The 22,300-nt window shown below is 42.4% G+C and overlaps 1 protein-coding gene across 2 annotated transcripts in view; it reads right to left on the reverse strand.

Annotated features, from left to right (window-relative positions):
* LOC115202232 (endothelin receptor type B) overlaps positions 1-22,300 on the reverse strand; it is a 50,096-nt gene that overhangs the window by 20,067 nt on the left and 7,729 nt on the right. Inside the window, exon 1 of one of the 2 annotated variants that reach the window (XM_029766219.1) lies at positions 1,013-1,298. The exons of the other annotated variant lie outside the window; for it this stretch is intronic. The gene's annotated coding sequence lies outside the window, so the exon portion shown is untranslated. Of the gene's footprint in view, positions 1-1,012; positions 1,299-22,300 lie in introns of those variants that run through there. 2 annotated transcript variants of the gene reach the window in all.

Below are 22,300 nucleotides of genomic sequence, written 5' to 3' on the forward strand. Positions count from 1 at the left end.
TCCAACTCATAGGGGAAGTAAAACAACCTCCTTCAGACTTCAAACAGGTTTTGCCAAGGGGGCACAGATGGGAAGATGCCACGACTGGTTACAGTCAAACAATATGATGGGTGAGCTTATGAAGCATCTCCTCTCTTCTCTGTCTTTTCTGGAAGTAATAATCAGCACAGGCTTTGTGCTAATAGGAGTGTGGGCTACAAGCACATATTACACACACGCACGCACACACACACACACACACACACACACACACACACACACACACACAGAGAGAGAGAGAGAGCCAGGCAGGACTATATTGTTTTGACAATGCGCCCCTTGCGTGGCTTCTTCAGTGTGGTTTCCTCTGCCCTGCATTCTCCCTTCTGGTTTTAATTTAAAGACTCAGATTAGCGGTTAGAAAACAAAGAGGCATTTTAACATGAAAGAATCAGATCAGGCCCATGTCTAGTCACTGTTATATTACACAATACGGTGTTTGTCTTGTTTGAGAGTTGAGTGAAGATGTTAAATGAAAAAATATTAATAAGTTCTCTCAAAATATTAAAATATATTTTTTTACCAGTTAGAAATTAACCCTACTATCAATATGTAAATGAAATACTTACATTTATATAATTACCAGGTTATATTCAAAGTAATATAATAGTGTATTTCAGGTAAAACTTTACAGAGTAGTTAAAAACCCTTTCTATGAATGTACAGTCACTGAATTCAGACTCACTGAATTCAGACTCACTGAATTCAGACCGGAGGTAAAGAAAACTGAGATCTACATTTGAATACTTTTTCATCACAACAGAACACAGTGCCTCTCCAGCTAGCCACGAAGAGTGTTTCATCCTGTTCAAAGTCCCAGATGTCGCCTAGTTAGTACACAAAAACCTATTTAGCATCCTGCACTTCATGTAGCATCACCGTTTAGCATCAGGCACCACACTACTGGGACCCTGTGTGACGGCACATAAACTGATATATTGATAAATAATAAATAGGTTTGGTTTTCACCTACCGCTCTGCTCTCCTAAAATGTCTGCTCCTGCCTCCCCCTGATGGAACCGTCAGGCGAACTTTCTGCTGAAGCCCCTAGACATCTGAATCACATCACATGAGTAATTAACCAACTATCAAAGTCGCAGAGTCGGAGTTAGTGTCCCACTTGGTTTGGTTTGCCCAACGTACGTGGCAGTGGCAGTGTTCTGCCTGTGAGGGGCTGCGCATTAGGCTCTGGGTTTTCCTGTGGAGAGTTGGGAGCGTGTGTGTGTGTGTTTGTGTGTGTGTGTGTCTCAGAGCGCAGCAGGAGTGGAGGGAGCACTTTGACTGAGAGGGAGTGTAAATCTCCACCTCCCCTCGGTAACAGGCCCCCCATAGGAAACAGCAACAGCAGCCCCTCTATCTTTTTCACTCTCTCTCTTTCTCTCACTCTCTATCTTTCTCCTCTCTGTCTCTCTATCTTTCTCTCTCCTTTCTCCTCTCTGTCTCTCTATCTTTCTCTCTCCTTTCTCCTCTCTCTCTCTCTCTCTCTCTCTCTCTCTCTCTTTCTCTCTCTCTCTCGTTCTCTCTCTCTTTCTCTCTCTCTCTCTCTTTCTCCTCTCTCTCTCTTTCTCTCTCTCTCTTTCTCTCTCTTTCTCTCTCTCTCTTTCTCCTTCTCTCTCTCTTTCTCTCTCTCTGTCTCTCTCTCTCTCCTTCTCTCATCTCTGCACCGGGTATCTGGGAACCACACAGTCCCCAGTCAGTATGCCCCTCTCTCTCTTCTCCTCAGATCCCAGATCAGATTCTAGCCCTGTACACGCTCAACCGAGATTAACATCGTAAGGAAATGTGAGGAGGGCAGTCGGAACTAAGTGTGCATGTCCCAGTCGTCTTGATTTGAACATGTTGAGATGGAACGGGAAGGGTAGTAAAGAGAGCGGAACCAAACTTTCTTTGAAGCATTACTTTCTACAATCACAACTCTGTGGGTGGCCAAAGCAGAGACTAGTTAATCACCACATCTGTATGTGCCACACAAGCTGCAAGTGTATCAATCTCTTGTAGCATGCCTTAAATAGGGTCATATGCAGGATTATTCCACTTAATTACGTTTGTCAGCTGTCATATTCACCAAACAGTAAATAAACTAGTTTGAAACTAAACAAAGGATTGTTTGATATATTGTCCCATAGACATGTACGGCAGAAAGTACATCATGTCCGGACAGATAGATGTTGTGAGTTGCTAGGTAACAAAGAAGAGTGAGGCATGTCAATAATGATGAGGAATGTGAGTGCCTCTCCATCGGTGTCCATTACTCGTTCCATAACTATACACTTAGCAAATGGGCCCTTTATCAATACATTGTCTAAAAGCAGGAAGAGGGGCTATCCAAGCAGGCCAAGGTCGGCCCTTCTCTCTCCCAACGAGCTGACACGGCAACTGTTTAGCTAAATAAAGAACCTGGACAATGGAGTTCCATATCACGAGGAAGATAAGATAATGTGCAAACAGATAAGGTACACATACACACAAACTCACACACACTCCGCTTGATTACTTGTGGGCCCCCAGGCCTTGTCGAAGTCAAGGGCCATTCCTAAAAGCTGATTGAACATCCTCCGAGAGGGCAAAGTAGTGTTTTCTGTATCAGCAGCACTCCAATATTCCCTTCCCTCCCCCGTGCCCTTCGCTGGTACATTCTCCTGGCCTGAGGGTAGGCTTCTTTCCATTAAGGTCAGGTTCTCATTAAACAACACTTTGGATCACATCGTCATTTTAATGAAAACAGTGTGTCTGATGTTATCAGAGTCTCCTGTGGAAAATATTACCTTGTAAAAGTGGAAATATGTATGATAATCAAGTAATTATGTTTTGCGTGCCATGTCATGCCCTGTACCAGGAAGAGCAAATATAAACTTTTTATATAGTGTAAATACATCACTTAATATGAATTGTTTCAGATATTTTATGCATTTAATCATTGGTTGACTATTAATTGTATAATAATAATGAAAAATATCATGTAGATCATAACATCGTGTGCCCTATTTTAATAATGAACATTTAAAGACTTAACAAAGGCTTTCCTTTATGCTTTTTTAATTAAGCCCCAATAACAGATTCACTGATCCCATCCAATTATAGTACACTTGTAAAGGTACTTTACCTACTTAATATAAATTGTGACTTAATTGGGTAATGCTAATATCTACCGCTATTTAAATTTAAAAGGATTGTGTTTTCTTTAATTGTATCCATAAATATCTCATGGCTTCTGAATTAGTTATTGGTCAACAGTGGCGTTATCTTTTATTCATCGAGACGTGATTCGCTGACGGGTCCCCTGGTTGCTGCAGCCTGGCATCAAGCTTCAACGCCTCCATCATTGTAACTTTTGAGGGGTTTCGCTAGCTGCTAGTTGGAAGTCTTTGTTAATAAAACCATTAATATATAAATGATGGAACCTTTACCTGGGTCCCAGTTGCCACGGCTTTCATGTTGTTGTTGTGTTGTTGTCTGACTGTTCATCAGGTATTAATGGCATTCTGTGTGAACTCGCTAGATGGCAGGCTGCCTGGTAATTCATATGCTTGTTCTCTGATGGCATCTGTCGAAGTGTGCTCTCTGCACATTGGTACATACCCTGTGGGAAGCAACCCACCCAGTCCCACACTAAGTGGGATGTAAGCAATTTCTTATCTGGGGCACTTGCTCCAAATGACAAAAAGGGAAAAGAGAGAGAGAAATGGGAAAGAAGTTAGAGGCCAATTTTATTGTGACAATCAGTGACAAACTGTAGTGACTTTTTCTACTTTGACTGAATTTGTTGGTGAATTGGAGAGAGAGATTACTGAGAAAGAAGATAGACATGGAAAAGGGAATGCAGGATTACTCAATGATGGAAGTATTATAACAATTTTGATAGTGTAATTCATGCAAGCATATGAGTTCAATTTATTTCATTATGATATGCCATCGAACCGTTATCCAATTAAGATTGGATTAAGATCAGAATGGCTGAGGTTGAGTCAGTAAAGAATGATGGGAAATTAGTCATCAAGCCTGTGAAGAATCACATACTGTTGTGAAATACATATGTCAGACTTTTGCAGAGGATCCCAAAATCCTAATTTCCTCTGAATCTGACGTTGCTAATTTTGGCTGAAATACGTACTCGGACAAAGATAAGACTTTCAATTTTGTCTTGAACAGGACGTTTTGTGTTTTTACTGTCTTTTTAGGGACAGAGCAGGGTCAAATGCCATGAGAAGGGTGGCTCCTCGCTGTCTCACAACTCACATTTTTTTCTTTTCATTTCAGTTCGCGGAAAGAGGACAGCACATCCCTAGAACAGTCCCCCCCACCCCCCCACCCAACCCCACCCCACACCGAAATATGCTGATTAGAAACCATGTCAGCTATAACAAACAATCCGGCTCCCAGTTTTTTCAGTGCTAGAGTTACTATGATAGCACTTTTGGTTTTCTTCTCTCAGTGATCCCAATCCTTTCACATTTCATGTGTTGCTAAGTTACTTGAGTTAATAAGATACATAGTTGGAGAGTAGCTCCATGTTATGCTCACTTCATATTTGTGAACAAGTGAAAAAGCCCGAAAGCGTCTCCCAACTACCTACAGCAGTTACAATGCTATAAGCATATCTCAATCAATGCATGGAGAGAAGTGAACAGACAATATTAAGCTATGCTCACAATTCTTTCGGGCTATACATACGGTAGTGTGTTCTGGGAGCAGACTGAGACAGGGGACTGATAGTGTTGTCTTGGACATGGTAATTAGAGCCCCAAACGCATTCCTGGAGACCCTGAGCTCTAATCTGGCCCCACATGCTTGGCGATAAGAGCTAGAGTCTAGACCCGTAGAGAATGACGTTGAATGGGAGTGTCCGTTCTTTCCTCCTATCGGACAGCCCTTGAAGATGCACTCAAGGCTGTAGACATGCGGGACGTCATCACCACAGCACATCTGATGACTGTTTCAGAGGGAAATAATTACTAACTCAGGAAGCGAAATAATACACAAAGTATTTGAAATCAGTCAAAATTTGATTTTGGAGAAATTCTCAGGAAAATGCACCTCCTCTTCGACGAACTCAAAACATTTGCGTTGCCTTCTACTCAGTAAAAAAAATATGAATCCTGAACCAAAACTTGCACTTGACCCCCCCCCCGACTTATAGCACTGACTCTGCTGAGGAAAAAGTACTTACTATGTCTGTGCTCTGACACTGTATGTGGTTGTCCCACCTACTGTAGCCACAGTTGAAGTCAGAAGTTTACATACACCTTAGCCAAATACATTTAAACTCAGTTTTTCACAATTCCTGACATTTAATCCTAGTAAAAATTCCCTGTCTTAGGTCAGTTAGGATCACCACTTTATTTTAAGAATCTGAAATATCAGAATAATAGGAGAGAGAAGGATTTATTTCAGCTTTAATTTCTTTCATCACATTCCCAGTGGATCAGATGTTTACATACACTCAATTAGTATTGGTAGCATTGCCATTAAATTGTTTAACTTGGGTCAAATGTTTCGGGTAGCCTTCCACAAGCTTCCCACAATAAGTTGGGTGAATTTTCGCCAATTCCTCCTAACAGAGCTGGTGTAACTGAGTAAGGGTTGTAGGCCTCCTTTCTTGCACACACTTTCAGTTTTCAATAGAATTGAGGTCAGGGCTTTGTGATGGCCACTCCAATACCTTGACTTTGTTGTCCTTGAGCCATTTTGCCACAACTTTTGAAGTATGCTTGGGGTCATTGTTCATTTGGAAGACCTATTTGCGACCAAGCTTTAACTTCCTGATTGATGTCTTGAGATGTTGCTTCAATATATCCATATCATTTCCCTTCCTCATGATGCCATCTATTTTGTGAAGTGCACCAGTCCATCTTGCAGCAAAACACCCCCACAACATGATGCTGCCACCCCGTGCTTCATGGTTGGGATGGTGTTCTTCGGCTTGCAAGCTTCTCCCTTTTTCCTCCAAACATAACAATGGTCATTATGGCCAAACATTTCTATTTTTGTTTCATCAGACCAGAGGACATTTCTCCAAAAAATACAATCTTTGTCCCCATGTGCAGTTGCAAACCATAGTCTGGCTTTTTTATAGCGGTTTTGGAGCAGTGGCTTCTTCCTTGCTGAGCGGACTTTCAGGTTATGTCAATATAGGACCCGTTTTACTGTGGGTAGAGATACTTTTGTACCTGTTTCCTCCAGCATCTTCACAAGGTCCTTTGCTGTTGTTCTGGGATTGATTTGCACTTTTCGCACCAAAGTACGTTCATCTCTAGGAGACAGAATGCGTCTCCTTCCTGAACGGTATGACGGCTGCGTGGTCCCATGGTGTTTATACTTGCATGCTATTGTTTGTACAGATGAACGTGGTACCTTCAGGCGTTTGGAAATTGCTCCCAAGGATGAACCAGACTTGTGGAGGTCTCCAATTTGTTTCTGAGGTCTTCAGGAATTTTCCAAGCTGTTTAAAGGCACAGTCAACTTATTGTATGTAAACTTCTGACCCACTGGAATTGTGATAGAATGAATTATAAGTGGAATAATCTGTCTGTGTACAATTGTTGGAGAAATTACTTGTGTCATGCACAAAGTAGATGTCCAAACCGACTTACCAAAACTATAGTTTGTTAACAAGACATTTGTGGAGTGGTTGAAAAACAAGTTTTAATGACTCCAAGTGTATGTAAACTTCCAACTTCAACTGTATCTTAAGATGAATGCACTAACTGTAAATTGCTCTGGATAAGAGTGTCTGCTAAATGACTGAAATCTAAGTGTATGTGCCTCTGCATTGTCTCTTTGAAGACTGTGTGTAGGAAATGAGAGGGCCCCTACAGACAGACAAGCCAGAGATGCATCAACCCCATGATGAATCCTCTCCCCAGGCATCAGTCTTCACCAACCCCATGATGAATCCTCTCCCCAGGCATCAGTCTTCACCAACCCCATGATGAATCCTCTCCCCAGGCATCAGTCTTCACCAACCCCATGATGAATCCTCTCCCCAGGCATCAGTCTTCACCAACCCCATGATGAATCCTCTCCCCAGGCATCAGTCTTCACCAACCCCATGATGAATCCTCTCCCCAGGCATCAGTCTTCACCAACCCCATGATGAATCCTCTCCCCAGGCATCAGTCTTCACCAACCCCATGATGAATCCTCTCTCCAGGCATCAGTCTTCACCAACCCCATGATGAATCCTCTCCCCAGGCATCAGTCTTCACCAACCCCATGATGAATCCTCTCCCCAGGCATCAGTCTTCACCAACCCCATGATGAATCCTCTCCCCAGGCATCAGTCTTCACCAACCCCATCCAGCCAATGGATCGTATCATGACTTATCGTGACAAGGTGTCTTCTCAAAGTAGAAGGTATATCTTCTCTTGTCATATCTTCTTGCTGTCTAGCACCATTTCCCTGCATTAGAGTCCAGCACCTCCCTTGCTATCTCCACTAGTCTAACACAATACCATCTTTCTCCGTTGCTTATTGTTAGCAATTCCCCCCCCCCCCCCCAAATATGTGTGTGTGAGTGTGTATATACCGTATATAATATATAAAAACATGTTGGGGGGGGACTCAGTAGAATACACAAGGTGCAATTTCAAAATTTGGTTGTGCATAAGCCGTTTTTCTCTTATGTCACTCACTGATGGTCACTCAATTAGCCCATGTCAGCTCAATTATTTTGTATTGCTATTTTTTTATAGTTTATTTAATGGCTAGCTATCTACACAAATTACCGGCCGGTGGTCCCCTATTGATTTTGTAAGTCAGTCTCACTCAGATATCACATTAAAAACTGCAAAGATTTCTCTCAACCTTATGGCAAAATTTGTAGAATTGCATGAAATTAGTTTACAATTGCTAAATCTTCTCTCCGACCCCATTGCAAAATGTGCAGAATTGCAGCAAACTTGCTTTACAATGGCAACATTTTTTCTACACCCGATGATGGCCAACTGTGTAGAATTGCATGAAAAAAGAAAGAAAAAGAACATGTCTCTCTGCTGTCAAGAGGGGGGCCACTAAAATGTTTTGATCACAATGTGTTTTATACGTGGGTACGCAGACCCGCGACAAACTGCAGCCACTCATGATGACTTCTGATTTTTTGTAGCCCCCACCCCCATCAAAGTTGCCCATCCCTGGGTTGAATCAACACAACACCGCTTGTCGCTGACTATCCCAAGAGAAAGCCCTCATTCCTTGCTCAATGTTACTGGTGATACAAACACAGATAAATTGTACCAACACAAGAGAGGTTTCAGAGAAAGCCTCCATTCAGAAATCCAATCCCATATGACATGTGATCCAAGATCCAGGAACCGCTCCTTTGGTCGGAGACCTTCACCTCAGGGCAGGTTTGGGTCTTCTGGAAACATCTGGGGACGATTGGGGCATGTCGTGCTAGTTATAAACAGAGCTGAGTCGCACCCGCAAACCACGGCACCGGCCAACGCAGAGAGATCACAAGTATGGCAACTCCAAGAGAAACAGACAGACGGTTGGATGAAGATAGAGGAGAAAAGAGATTTCACAGGTAAAAGGAACGCCACATGTTGGGTTTGTTGTTTGAGAGGTTGAATAAAGATCTACTATCAATTGATGGTAGGGGAAGTCTTTGAATGTTTTTTTCCCTTCAATTGCATCCATCTGCTTGGTAAACAAAGCAGCCTTTGTGGAGCGAACTCCGAGAATCTGTCTGTCAGAGACCTGTGTAGTAGATGAAAGGCTAAAGGCCTGCAAGATATGGATGTATAATGATATGTAATAATATGGCTATAGGAAACAGCAGATAAACTCTGTAATGATCATATGAGAACGGTTGGTTGGTGGTTGTGTGGCTTATCTAGCCAAGTATAGGTGCCCCAGAGAAGCCGATACAAAACGCCCCCTTGTTCTTCTGTGGCTACCGCAGCAACGACGTCATGCTAGTAGCTAATGATGGTAATCAGACAATGGGGCCCACCCGTCCCTCTCTAAACTAATGGCTAGATGGGATACAGTTTATATCAAATTGAAGTCAAAAGAAAAAACGTTATGCATTTTTGCTAACCCTAACCCTTTCCGAACCTTAACCTAATTATCTTAACCTGCTTTGTTAATCCTTCTAACCTGCTGCGTAAGTTCTCCTAACCTGCTACAAAAAGTCCATTCTGGTCAATTCTGACATAAACTGTACCCTTCCTAGCCTAAAAGGTAATCCCGCAAGCTGGTATTTCATCTGAGCCAGTCCTTCTGCTTTGTTTATCAATCCAGAACATTTCATTCCCCTTGTTTTTATTCGCCCAGATTGCAAACAGTGTTGAGTTCCGCTTTGATGTGTAGCACATGGGCCATTAACGCTCATTCATTGGAGCGTGTTATGAAACCTTTTAGAGATTACTTTATCTGCAACTTTTGCATTTTATTTGAGCCCCTTGACATTTATATGAGTTGATTAATGTTCCTCTCTGTTGTAGGCTGTATGGGTGTTAGGGTAAAACATAAGCTTTGGATCTTGAGGTTGGTTCCCTTGGCTCGGCTACAAACCCTAGTCAGGCTATTGGAGTGAGGCGACAGCTGAAAGCTGAAAACGCAGGCCAAATGTAGCTAAGCCTTACCTCGCTCATTCAAAACAAGAATTGTATTATTATTTTATGAATGCATGGCAGCACGGCGTATTGTTGTAAGGAAATTATTGGCTCCAAGTAAACACAATTATGTATCAGGTTACTGAACTTTGGGATGGGAATTGATGTAGCCTCTGTCATTTATGACAGTTTGGTGTTGCTTCATGCCAGGCCCAAATGCTTTTTGACTGAAAACATGCACTAAGACAGAACTGATAAATATTTATATCTTGGAGGCTGAAAAGTCATTTAGGACAACAGTGGTGAGATCCCAATACAGTTAAAACATTGCAATTATAAAGCCCTTCCTGTCTTCCGAATGAAGTTGAATGGCTGCACATCCAGTCTATTGTTTCTGCGATCTAAACACACCTAAACACATATTCACATGCTGAGAAGGTGGAAACACCTGCCTATACCAACAAAATACTATGGCCATACATAATACGTGCATCCCCACTGATTTCTGTATTGGGTAAAGTTCAAAGTTACACAAACATCTATCACATAAATAAATAACGAGAAACGTAGGTAGGCCTAAAACTTATTGATCATTATTTTGTCGGATGAAGTATCTTGACTCAAAAATGCTACAGTACTAAAATCAGTAAAGAGTGGACATTACTCCATATTCGATGCTACACAAACTATTTGATTCAACTTCAGTCCCCCAGTCTACACTGAAAAGTTACCGGAAAGGTCAACGGTTCCTCTGTACTGAAACGCTCCATAAAAGAATGTAACGTTGGACCAAAAGTACTGAACTGTCTACTTATAAGGCAAGAGCTAGAATGCTTGACTATATTTCACACTGAGAGAAACTCTACTTGACCTGATTCATTAACTGGAGAAGCTGCATAACAAATCTGTCATCCTGCTCCAGATAACACGACGGTTCAGCTCGCTTCCACGTCTTGCTTTATGAACACGGTAACTGTTGGGTTGCTTTATTTGAATGACTATATCTGTGGCAAAGTCTACTAAGTGTATTTTGGAGATAATAAAGATGTTCAAAATAGCAAGAATAAATCATGTAAGTTTACCAGAAAAACCAGGATACATCATAATCCAAACAGGATTTCTGGAAAGCAGGGAATTTATTGAAAGTTCCAGGAATTGTCCAATCCTAATCTAAACACACAAGAAATGACTAACACATTTGAATACAGGCCAGACCACCAAAATAACAATGTTACATTTAGCTATATTATGATAATCATTCACCTCCATGTTGATTCACCTGTCAGAGAGACAGACAGAGATGTCACGTTGTGAAACGGAGGGCGTGCTATAGCATTAGTATGATTTCGGCATGCCTCTTGTCTCCTACAGAATCTCTATGTATGATCTATCACCCTTTCCTGCTACAGCTGTGTTTATCCTGCTCTGTGATTACTGGACCACAGGGAATCCCCTCCAGCCCCCTTGCCTCCCCTGCCCCAACATGTGACCTCTTCCTGGGGTTGGATCCTCCAGCGTGCTGGGGTAGTGGGGTAGTAACCTCCAGGGTGTTATCCTTCCCAGAATCGCCACAGCCAGTGTGAGAGAGAGAGGGGGAGGCCAGAGGTGAGAGGTCAGAGGGGAGAGGACGCACATTATCTGTCAGTGATTAGAGGCTGAGAGAGAGGTCACGGTGTGTGTTATAGCTAGACGTGTGTGGATGTGATGTGGACAAGCTGTGACTTTATTAAGACACCCAACTGTGTTCTGAGGTATACTCTGAGGTAACAGTAAAATGAGACAGTTATATGGGGACTGTGATGGCTAGATCATTTTAAGTGCCACATAAATGTGAATTAGAGCATGTTAGTAAGAAAAGCTCTGAGGTAAGTGTGAATTGAGACAGGGTTATGTAATGATTTACATGTAGATGGTTAGTGCAACACATTTGACATTTTAAACACGATGCCAGGATGGAATGTCACTTCCTATACTTTATAGATAAATAAAAGTAAACCAAAATAATGTTAGAACATTGGGGTAATTAACTGAAAAACGCAATAAAAAAAAGCCTATGAATTTTCTGTAATTCAAATTGGCTTCATGGAAAATATTTATTTCTCGTAACTTATATTCCAGTACATTCTCATTACTTTCTCACAGACTTGCACAGTTCTCCCAATACCGTAACATCTGGCTGATGCCGATTAGCCCCCGGCATTAAACTGACCTTTGACCTTCATAATTGTGGTCCTGAGTAGGCCTGAGGGGCCCACCTGCCTTAACACTGCCTGTACACTTAAGACTTCAGTAGTCTGACCGCCACAACATCAACATGCAACCCAGGGTACTCACACAGCTGTGGTTTAAAGTTTTAGCAGGATTAAGCCGTGGCAGTTGAAAGTAGTTCATTAATCAAAAATCTAACATTTTCCAGACAAGCTCACTAGCTAAATTACTGTTTTGATATTATCCCACAATATGAAACTGAATTAAAATGATGAAAGGTATGACACTAATTTTGTATGGTCATAAAGATGCACGTATGTGTCTATTTAAGTGATAATGCCAGAGAAGCCGGTGTTTGGAGGATATGTTGGCAGGGTGTTGTCAGGCCTGAGACGAAGAAGAGTACATCCTCCAAACACCGGCTTCAAGGGCATCACCCCTTTTTTTTACAATTGTAACAGCCGTCGTATTGAGTAGACCAAGGCGCAGTGGGTTGAGTGCTCATTTTAACTTTTATTGAACACTTAATAACAAGAAAACGAACACACAGTATTGCAGGCTACACACAGCTATGCAAAAACAACTTCCCACAAACGACAGGTGAAAAAGGGCTACCTAAGTATGACTCCCAATCAGCAACAACGATGTACAGCTGTTCCTGATTGAGAGCCATACCAGGCCAACACAAAGAAATATACAACATAGAAAAACCATAGAATTACAAAACATAGAACAAAACCCCAAAACCCCGACAACACAAAACAAACACACCCCTGCCACGCCCTGACCAAACTACAATGACAAATAACCCCTTATACTGGTCAGGACGTGACAACAATGGGTTACCAACATATTTAAATAATGATTGACAAATTGTATTTTCATTACAAACATTTCTCATACTATTTCATCCTTCCACGAAATATAGTCCCCGACACAAATCTAGGGTTCCTACCCATCCGGCTGGTCGTTCGTTCTATCAGTTCGGCTTTGTTCTGTGTCTATGGACGTGACCCAGTCGTTTATTCTGAATGTTCTATTGCCATACTGGCTGGCAACGTTCTTATCCCTTGCTTGCCAGCTAGCCAACTACGGCTAACTTTCAGTCACATCAAACAGTGCAGCCAGAATAACAACAAAGTAGCTGAATTTGCATTTGTTTAAGCTGTGTTCTAGTGACATTTATTTGGATACATCCATAACAATGAGCTAATAATGCGCGATTTCACCTGGCATAGAAATGTGCTCTCTCGTCAGGACACTGTTGTTCAGAGGAGCTAGCCAACAACACAGCTAACACAATAACTTCATCCTGAAGCTGGAAAGACTGCAAACCAGCTGCATTTAATTTCGTTTTACCTGTTTTCTATCGACATTTCTTTGTAAACTCAGCAAAAAAATAAACGTCCTCTCACTGTCAACTGCGTTTTTTTTCAGGAAACTTAACATGTGTAAATATTTGTATGAACATAACAAGATTCAACAGCTGAGACATAAACTGAATAAGTTCCACAGACATGTGACTAACAGAAATGGAATAATGTGTCCCTGAACAAAAGGGAGGGGGGGTCAAACTCAAAAGTAACAGTCAGTATCTGGTGTGGCCACCAGCTGCATTAAGTACTGCAGTGCATCTCCTCCTCATGGACTGCACCAGATTTGCCAGTTCTTGCTGTGAGATGTTACCCCACTCTTCCACCATGGCACCTGCAAGTTCCCAGACATTTCTAGGGGGAATGGCCCGAGCCCTCACCCTCCGATCCAACAGGTCCCAGACATGGGACATTGAGATCCGGGCTCTTTGCTGGCCATGGCAGAACACTGACATTTCTGTCTTGCAGGAAATCACGCACAGAACGAGCAGTATGGCTGGTGGCATTGTCATGCTGGAGGGTCATGTCAGGATGAGCCTGCAGGAAGGGTACCACATGAGGGAGGAGGATGTCTTCCCTGTAACGCACAGCGTTGAGATTGCCTGCAATGACAACAAGCTCAGTCCGATGATGCTGTGACACACCGCCCCAGACCATGACGGACCTTCCAGAGTACAGGCCTCGGTGTAACGCTCATTCCTTTGACAATAAACGCGAATCTGACCATCACCCCTGGTGAGACAAAACTGCGACTTGTTAGTGAAGAGCACTTTTTGCCAGTCCTGTCTGGTCCAGCAACGGTGGGTTTGTGCCCATTGGCGACGTTGTTGCCGGTGATGTCTGTTGAGGACCTGCCTTACAACAGGCCTACAAGCCCTCAGTCCACCTCTCTCAGCCTATTGCGGACAGTCTGAGCACTGATGGAGGGATTGTGCGTTTCTAGTGTAAATCGGGCAGTTGTTGTTGCCATCCTGTACCTGTCCCGCAGGTGTGATGTTCGGATGTACCGATCCTGTGCAGGTGTTGTGACACGTGGTCTGCCACTGCGAGGACGATCAGCTGTCCATCCTGTCTCCCTGTAGCGCTGTCTTAGGCGTCTCACAGTACGGACATTGCAATTTATTGCCCTGGCCACATCTGCAGTCCTCATGCCTCCTTGCAGCATGACTAAGGCACGTTCACGTAGATGAGCAGGAACCCTGGGCATCTTTCTTTTGGTATTTTTCAAAGTCATTATAAAGGCCTCTTTAGTGTACTAAGTTTTCATAACTGTCATGATGTTGCTCTCTTTGGGTACAGCGAGCACTATTCCCCCTCCCTCTGCACCATCCCCCTCTCTCTGTCTCCCCTACACCCAGGCTGCTGTGACCTCAGGTCGTAAATTCCTGGAGGAGAATCCTGCCTCATGGCCAGACAGTATAGAGAGAGTGAGTTTTCATAGAGAGAACAAAGGAATTTCTTCCACCTCACAGAACTGGAGGTCTGAACAATATTTATGTTCTGGAGAATGTATAAAAGATCGGTGAAGCATCCAGCTACAAACAGGTCCGTTTAGTACGATCTTGTGAAACTCATGAGAGACAATACAGCCACATTACCATAACGGTGTTTATACAATAGCCTCAGTTATGAGGCTTACATCTATCTAATGGTTGTATAAAATGAATGAATAAGGATGAAGCTATTTGTGAGATGATGGGATGCTATGTAATGATGTTAATGTGAGAGAATTGTATTTCTGTTTAAAGTTTCACTAAGTCATTGGCACGCCCCCAGGGGCACAGACAGGACCTGGCTTCATGAGACAGCCCTTTTCCATGTTCCGAATAAAACCCCCACCTGGGTTTTCTATCAGGAGACCGAGCTTACCTCAATTACGAGATGGCTAAAGGTTGCAGACCAGCTTACCACGAGAGGGCCAAGGTTTGAGGAGAGACCATAAACCTGAGTATAAGCTAAGGTTTGAGAAGATGGCTGAATCTTTTAACCATACCACGTGTTTAAACTCTTAGACTATCGATACCGACAGAATAAGAACAAGTCTTTGATATTAATTACTAGTCTGCAGCTAGGAATTCGGTATCATTGAACACGAAGACCGAAAACCGCCGAAACATCTAATCTATAACGACATGAATGAATGTCACTCAGAACTATCCATTCTAACCACGACAGAGAGAGAGAGAGAGAGAGAGAGAGAGAGCGGACAAACTCTACAACAGAAACAAACTTTTCAACAGAGATCCCGACGACACACTGAGCGTAAATATATATATTGATTACAATTATTCCCGAATGAGTGAGTGTTCATGTGCAAAGGATTAGCATTTCAATTGTTATAATATTGAACTCTGTAGTGACTTCTCAGCTGACCCCCACTCCCCTTTTGTCTAACAAGCCGCCATATCGGTTTAGCCCACATTCTCCTATCATTTCCTTTTAACAATATCTACTGTTTGTTATGCATTTCTGTGAATTACCTAGTTAGTAAATAAATGATTTTAAGACAATTGATGTATGGATGACTCATAGTGAAGACTGGGTTCGTGCAGATAACCCACAATTTACGACGTTTGGAATGAGTGTCACAACGTCCACAGAAGGTGGCGCCACTCCCTGGTCGGGCGGCGCTCGGCGGTCGTCGTCGCCGGCCTACTAGCTGCCACCGATCCATGTTTCATGTGTCTGTTAGTTACGTCTGTTTAGTGCGCACCTGTTTCTTGTTTGTAATTAGTGGGAGGGTATTTAGTTTGTCAGTTTCTTGTTTGGAGTTGTACGGAATTGTTTCGTGTTACGTTTTGGGTTTAGGGCTGGATTTATTTTCCTATGTGTTTTGATTTACACGACGCTGATATTAGGCATTAGGGTTGCCGGGCTGCGTCCCGTGTATTTTGAGTTTTGGAGCTGTTCTACCTCCTGCTGGTGTTTTGCACCTTGCCTAATCGTTGTATTCACTCTGGACTTAATTAAATATTTTTCTACGGACCTTTTGTCTCCTGCTCCTGACTCACCCGTTTCCTGCTCCTTGAAAGACGTGACAATGAGACTAACGTGAGGTAAATAATAATTCATTAATTCGAAGACTAATTAATCAGATATTAAAATATCTGAAAGTTATATTAGGAAAATTATAACTTTTGTAATCTGAATATTTTCCTTGGTGCCCCGACTTCCTAGTTATTACATGATTAAGTAGTTTAATCACGTAATAATAATTACAGAGAATTTTTGATAAAGATGAATCTTCAGTTTAATGATGCTAAAAACACGACATAACTGTGACCTTAATTGCCTACCGTCTGTAAACTGTTAGTGTCTTAACGACCATTCCACAGGTGCATGTTCATTAATTGTTCATGGTTCATTGAACAAGCATGGGAAACAGTGTTTAAAGCCTTTACAATGAAGATCTGGGAAGTTATTTGGATTTCTACGAATTATCTTTGAAAGACAGGGTCCTGAAAAAGGGACGTTTCTTTTGTTGCTGATCTTATATATCCATAAAAATGATGCCGATTCATGATTTCGACTGGCTAAGAATAGCTAGCTGCCTGTCTGTCTCGTCCCGACACCCGACTCCTACACGTTCATTACTATGGGACAGTTGGAGATCAAATTTCAATATTGAAACAATGTTTGATAGACAGCAAGGTTTATACAAATTTCAAATTGCTAGTCTAAAAGAAATCCTAGCTTTAGTCGGTGGTAACTTGTGGAATAGACACCGGCTGGAACGTGGTTTTAACCAATCAGCGTCCAGGATTAGACCCACCCGTTGTATAAACCCTGGCTGATGAATCTATTCTAACACACAATGAATTGCATTCTCCATTGTTTAACTTTGTGAAGGATTGGGGAGTTACAGTTAAGTGTTGTGACAGAACAGTACTGCCCATTTGCTGGTTGGATGCCAGTATCTTCTCAACAGTTTGGTGGTTGCCTTTAGGATATGAGTAATCTGCCGTATAGACTTTGCCAGTACCCAGTCTTACCATCGGAGTCCATCAGTCTCTGGGTTGGAGGGAGTAATGCAGACTAAACCCTGTTATATCCAGTGGTTTCCTGTGTTAAGGGATCAAAGGGTAGGAAATGGGCATGGCGTGCACAGCCAAGCCTACAACGGGCAGAGCTACACAGCTGACCTGGGTTCAAATTTTATTTGAACTCTTTCAAATACTTTAGCTAAGCTCGATTGAGCTTACCTGTTGCAATGGAACCAATTGAAAGGCCCCAAAAGTACATGCACACCCTACCCACCTGGCACTCCAGGCAGGCTAAAACAAATGTTGAAACTATTTGAAAGATTTGAAATAGTATTTGAACCCAGGACTGCTACACAGTACCACAGTCATGGAGATGTGGGTTGTTGACCCTAGATTTGGTGCTGCTGTTTTAATCGTTGCGTTCTTATTGTTGGGTGTTTCCTTCCAGAAGCCTGCCAATAGGTCTGTTGGGGTCGCGTGGTTGTTTCAGATTGATGGAGAAGTGCATTGAACTTGACCTGTCCCACTCTAGTATTTCAAGACAATTCTAGACTTGAAGAATGTTAAAATGTTGAGGCCAGTTTTGGTTGTTTATGGGAATTTGTGTGACACCGTGGAGGACGACACAGTATGTCATGTGGGGAAGAGAGAAAACTGGGGAAACACGCACGAAAACCCAGACAAAAACCTCAGTTTTCCCCACATCCTGAGAGGAAGTTAAGGACAGTGCCATTTGGCAAGACAAAAGAAAAAGCAAAGAGATGAAGAACAGATATTATAAGATCATAAGACTACCATTTCCTGGATTTATTAGCTGCAGTCTCACCACTGTACTCACATGTCAAACTCAAACTGGCACGAGGAACCCAAGTTCACATTAACTTAAACAGCTTTGTGACCACAAATACATATGGGGGAGTTCTGGGCTGTGATAATGGGGTTAGTTGCCATTTTGCAGCATGCTGCATCATGTCATGACTCATGCTCGTGTAAATCTCACAAAGATAAGTACGTATGACGTTCAACTTGTTCAACCCTGGAGGCGATCCTTCACACACACGCACGCCAACACACACACACACACGATCCTGGAGGCGATGCTCTTCTCCTAGTTTACAATGGGATATAGCAAAAGCAGGCTCGACGATTGAGCTTTTTAATTGTGTAAATAGCATTTATGTATATCCACACAGTGTCATGAGTCCATAATATACAGTCTGGTTCAGCCAGTAATGACTCAGACAACCAGATGTCTCCTGGCAGATGGTTTAGATCATCTGACGATGGTTGGTTCACATGGAACAAACTCCAGACATACAGAGAGAGAAAGAGAGTGAGAGAGACGGAGACCAAGAGACAGAGCTACAGAGAGAAAGGCAGAGAAAGAGAGAGAGAGAGAGCACAGAAACTGTCTTCCTCACAGAACCAAAGTGTTGAGGAAGTCCTCATCGTTTCCTGTGGTTGTTTACACCAACATGTCCTGACGGAACAGAGCACGTCTGCTATGCAAGCGAGGACAAATATTATGTTTTAGCTATCGGAACGTGTTTTTATCACATGACATTGTGAAAAGAAGATAGAGGCTTACTTTAGTGAAGTTGTGATGGATCGACTAAGGTTTCAGCATCCCAAATGGCACCCTATTTCACATGTTGTACACTACTTCTACAGCCTACGTGACTAAGGAAAGGGCCATGTTCAAAACCTAGTACACTATATAGGGAATAGGGTGCCATTTGAGATTCACACCAACTCTTTCTACAGGGCTACGTGACTGAGTAAATGGTCCCCTAGGGAACTAGTGAACTGTGGCTTGGGAAAGTGAAATATACAGTATATACTAGAGTCTAAAGAGAGCCTAAATGACACTCCCTTTACAGCGGAAGTCATCCATTTTTGGATGGATGGTCAGTCCTTGGGTCAGTCTTTGGGTCAGTCCTTGGGTCAGTCTTTGGGTCAGTCCTTGCATCCATAGCTGTGTTGTTTTTTTGAATCCAGGATTGCTCCTTTAACCACAGAGCATACCAGCCCCAGCAGTTATGTCAGCTTTCTAAGCACGACATGCCAGATGAAGAGACAAACTGTGTGGGAACTTGTGAAGATATGCAACACAGTTTAGATGAGAGATTAAAATGTATACGTTGCTGGAAATCAAAATATACATGTTATAAAACTTGTCTATTTAGCCATTGAACTACTGTTCCTCACATTATAACATTTCCCACTGGAGTCATCTGAAAAGAAATGCATCATGAGACGTGTAACAGAAAAGAAGTCTTATGTTAATGTGGATTGGTAGGTGGCTTCTAATGTTCAGTATTAAAGCACGAGAGAGTGGCTGAGAACATGCTATTGTGTAAAGGGAAGAAGAATGATGATTGTGACTGTGAAATATTTCTGCATAACACACTTTGTTTTATGTAAATGAATGATTTCGATGGGAGATTTGTGCATCAGTTTGAGTTAGGCATGCATCTCCAGCCAGGACTCACGTAACATCGGTTAAGTGATGTATTTCTAGAACCTGGGCAGCCTCTTCTATTACATAGGAATATTAAACATAATTATATTATATTCATAATGAGTTAACAATATCAACAAATCTATTGACTGACTCCAAGCTTTCATATAATAGAGTTAAATCATATGAAATGACGCATGTCGCCAAATTCAAAGCCTTATTCAACACAATGCATAACACTGTCTGGGAGATGTATGTTATAATTGGACACGGTCCCTGTCAAATAAACGTCATAAAATAAAAAACAATGTGTCATATGAATCCGTGGCTTAAAGCTGGAATCTTTAATGGTGAAACAGCCGTGTCCATTTGGGATATTACAACAACAAAGAAGTTACAGCAAACAACAAACACCGTTTTTCTCCCAGCAGACATCACTGCATGCGCGATAGAACAGCACAATATGTACTGCTTTTGTTTTGCTACCAACGCTTCTCAGCTGCTATGGAAAATGTAGTGTCATTCATTACCACCCAACATGCTGTTCGGGTTCACTGAGGTCATTATCCATGGAACAGCATGAGAGAGGGGACGTCCTGCTGTTAGCGACCCTCTGAGGAGAGTAGATTACATGCACCAGTATAGAGGATCACCCCACAGCCATACCTCCACCTGGAAGCATAGCCCCGGTAGCCTTGCTAATGATCCAGACCCTTGCTGGCTCCATGGTCAAATGGGGAGTCATTAAAAGTGCTAATAACTTGGTGGATAGTCCTCAACCACCACGACACCAGGATGTTGTTAGTGCCTAAGGCCCTTGTTTGTCAAGTCGTGTCGACGCATTTCTTCTAACAGTTAATACAACCGTGTAGAAAAAACCCTTGGTACGTGCGCTTCAATTTGCTCATCTACTTTTTTGCTTTCATTGATGGGTGATGTCCCAAATCCCAATGTAACAATCTGATTGATGCCAAACACCTTTATAATAACGTAGCCTACTACAACGTGCTTATAATTATTCAAGTTTTTTCAATGCTAGTGTCAACTCCACCATGTGTTAAGAGTTAAGTGGCTACACTCAGATTAGAATCAGAGTAGCCTACATACCAGCCCACTGCTGCATAGAGGATAGTGTTTAGGTTGGACACTGTCCAATCCAGTACAAGTCTCCTGGCTTTACCAGCGGCTGAACTGAACAGACATTCCAACAAACCGCTAAACCACCGTAAATATCGACAAATATGCATGTAAGAGGAAAATATACTGTTCTGTAGACATTTACTGGTCCCTATGGTAGTTTTGATTCAACATGAAACCGTTGATCTGTCTGCGAGGCAGTATAAAGTTCTATATAATGTGATCAACAGCTACACATGGAGGTCAACTAGATTCATATACCTTGTATTTATAGTCAGAGTGTGGCAGAGGGCACTGATCTGAACAACCAATGAGAAATGGCTCTATGACAGAATTATGCAATTGCCTTGTCTTGGGCAGTCTGTGTGGACGGCTGCTGGTGTGTGATTTAGTCTGGTACCGATTTCCCAATATTGTGCACTACTTTTGATAAGGAACCATAGGGCTCTGGTCAAAAGTAATGCACTACAGTGCTATTTTGGACCCACCCTTGTCTTGGACAGTCTGTCTGGACGAGTGGATGGCTGCCGGTGTGTGATTTGACAAGTCATAGACTGTTCTCTCTGCTACCGCATGGCAAGCGGTACCGATGCACCAAGTCTGGAACCAGCAGGACCCTGAACAGCTTCTATCCCCAAGCCATAAGACTGTTAAATAGTTAGTCTGTGTAGCTATTGGTTAACTATTTAAGAATCTGCCTTAACCCTTTTTGCACTTTCTTCCAGTTATATGTACATGTCTACCTCAATTACCGCGTACCCCTGCACATCGACTCTGTACTGGTTCCTCGTGTATAGAGCCAAGTTATTGTTACTCATTGTGTACTCATCATCTATTATTACTTTTATTATTTCGGGTTTTACTTTTCTATTATTTCTCTATTTTCTTTCTCTCTACATTGTCTGGAAGGTCCCGTAAGCATTTCACTGTTAGTCTACACCTGTTGTTTACGAAGCATGTGACAAATAAAATGTGATTTGATTTTAGAGTGACGTTTTACTGAGGAATGATCAGGCCTATTCTACTTCCTGGGTGTGTTGTTGAAAGGGGCTCCACCGTCATCTTTCACCCCGAGAAACGTGTTTCTGCTGGGAACCTCAGAACTCAATATTAGCTCAGGGAATTCAATACAGAAGGGAGCTCTCTGGGAAATGTACTTCTCCTGGCGGATGAAATTTCCTAAGAAGCCCTACACTGTCGAGCAGCACTGTAACATAGTCCGATGATAATGACAAAGTGTTGTTTTAGGACCAGACAGAGAATGGCCACTTACTGCAACTTGATACTCTAATAATATGTTCCATCGACTTCCAAGGTGCATGAACACCATGGTAGCCAGAGTAGGATGTGACCTGTAGTGTTTAGGTAAGGAAGAGTAGCCTGTGTCTTTTAAAATGAAAGAGTACAAGAGGACTTGTCTCTATTTTGCGCTTATTCTCCACACCCCTTACGGTGTTTCAGACGGCCCCCTTTCTTTGTCGACCCAATTAATTGAAGGAGAGGGTCTCTTCAGAGGCGTCTTGTCACGTTCTCTTTGGAGT

The sequence above is a fragment of the Salmo trutta genome, chromosome 11 (assembly GCF_901001165.1).
Source record: "Salmo trutta chromosome 11, fSalTru1.1, whole genome shotgun sequence".
NCBI lineage: Eukaryota > Metazoa > Chordata > Actinopteri > Salmoniformes > Salmonidae > Salmo > Salmo trutta.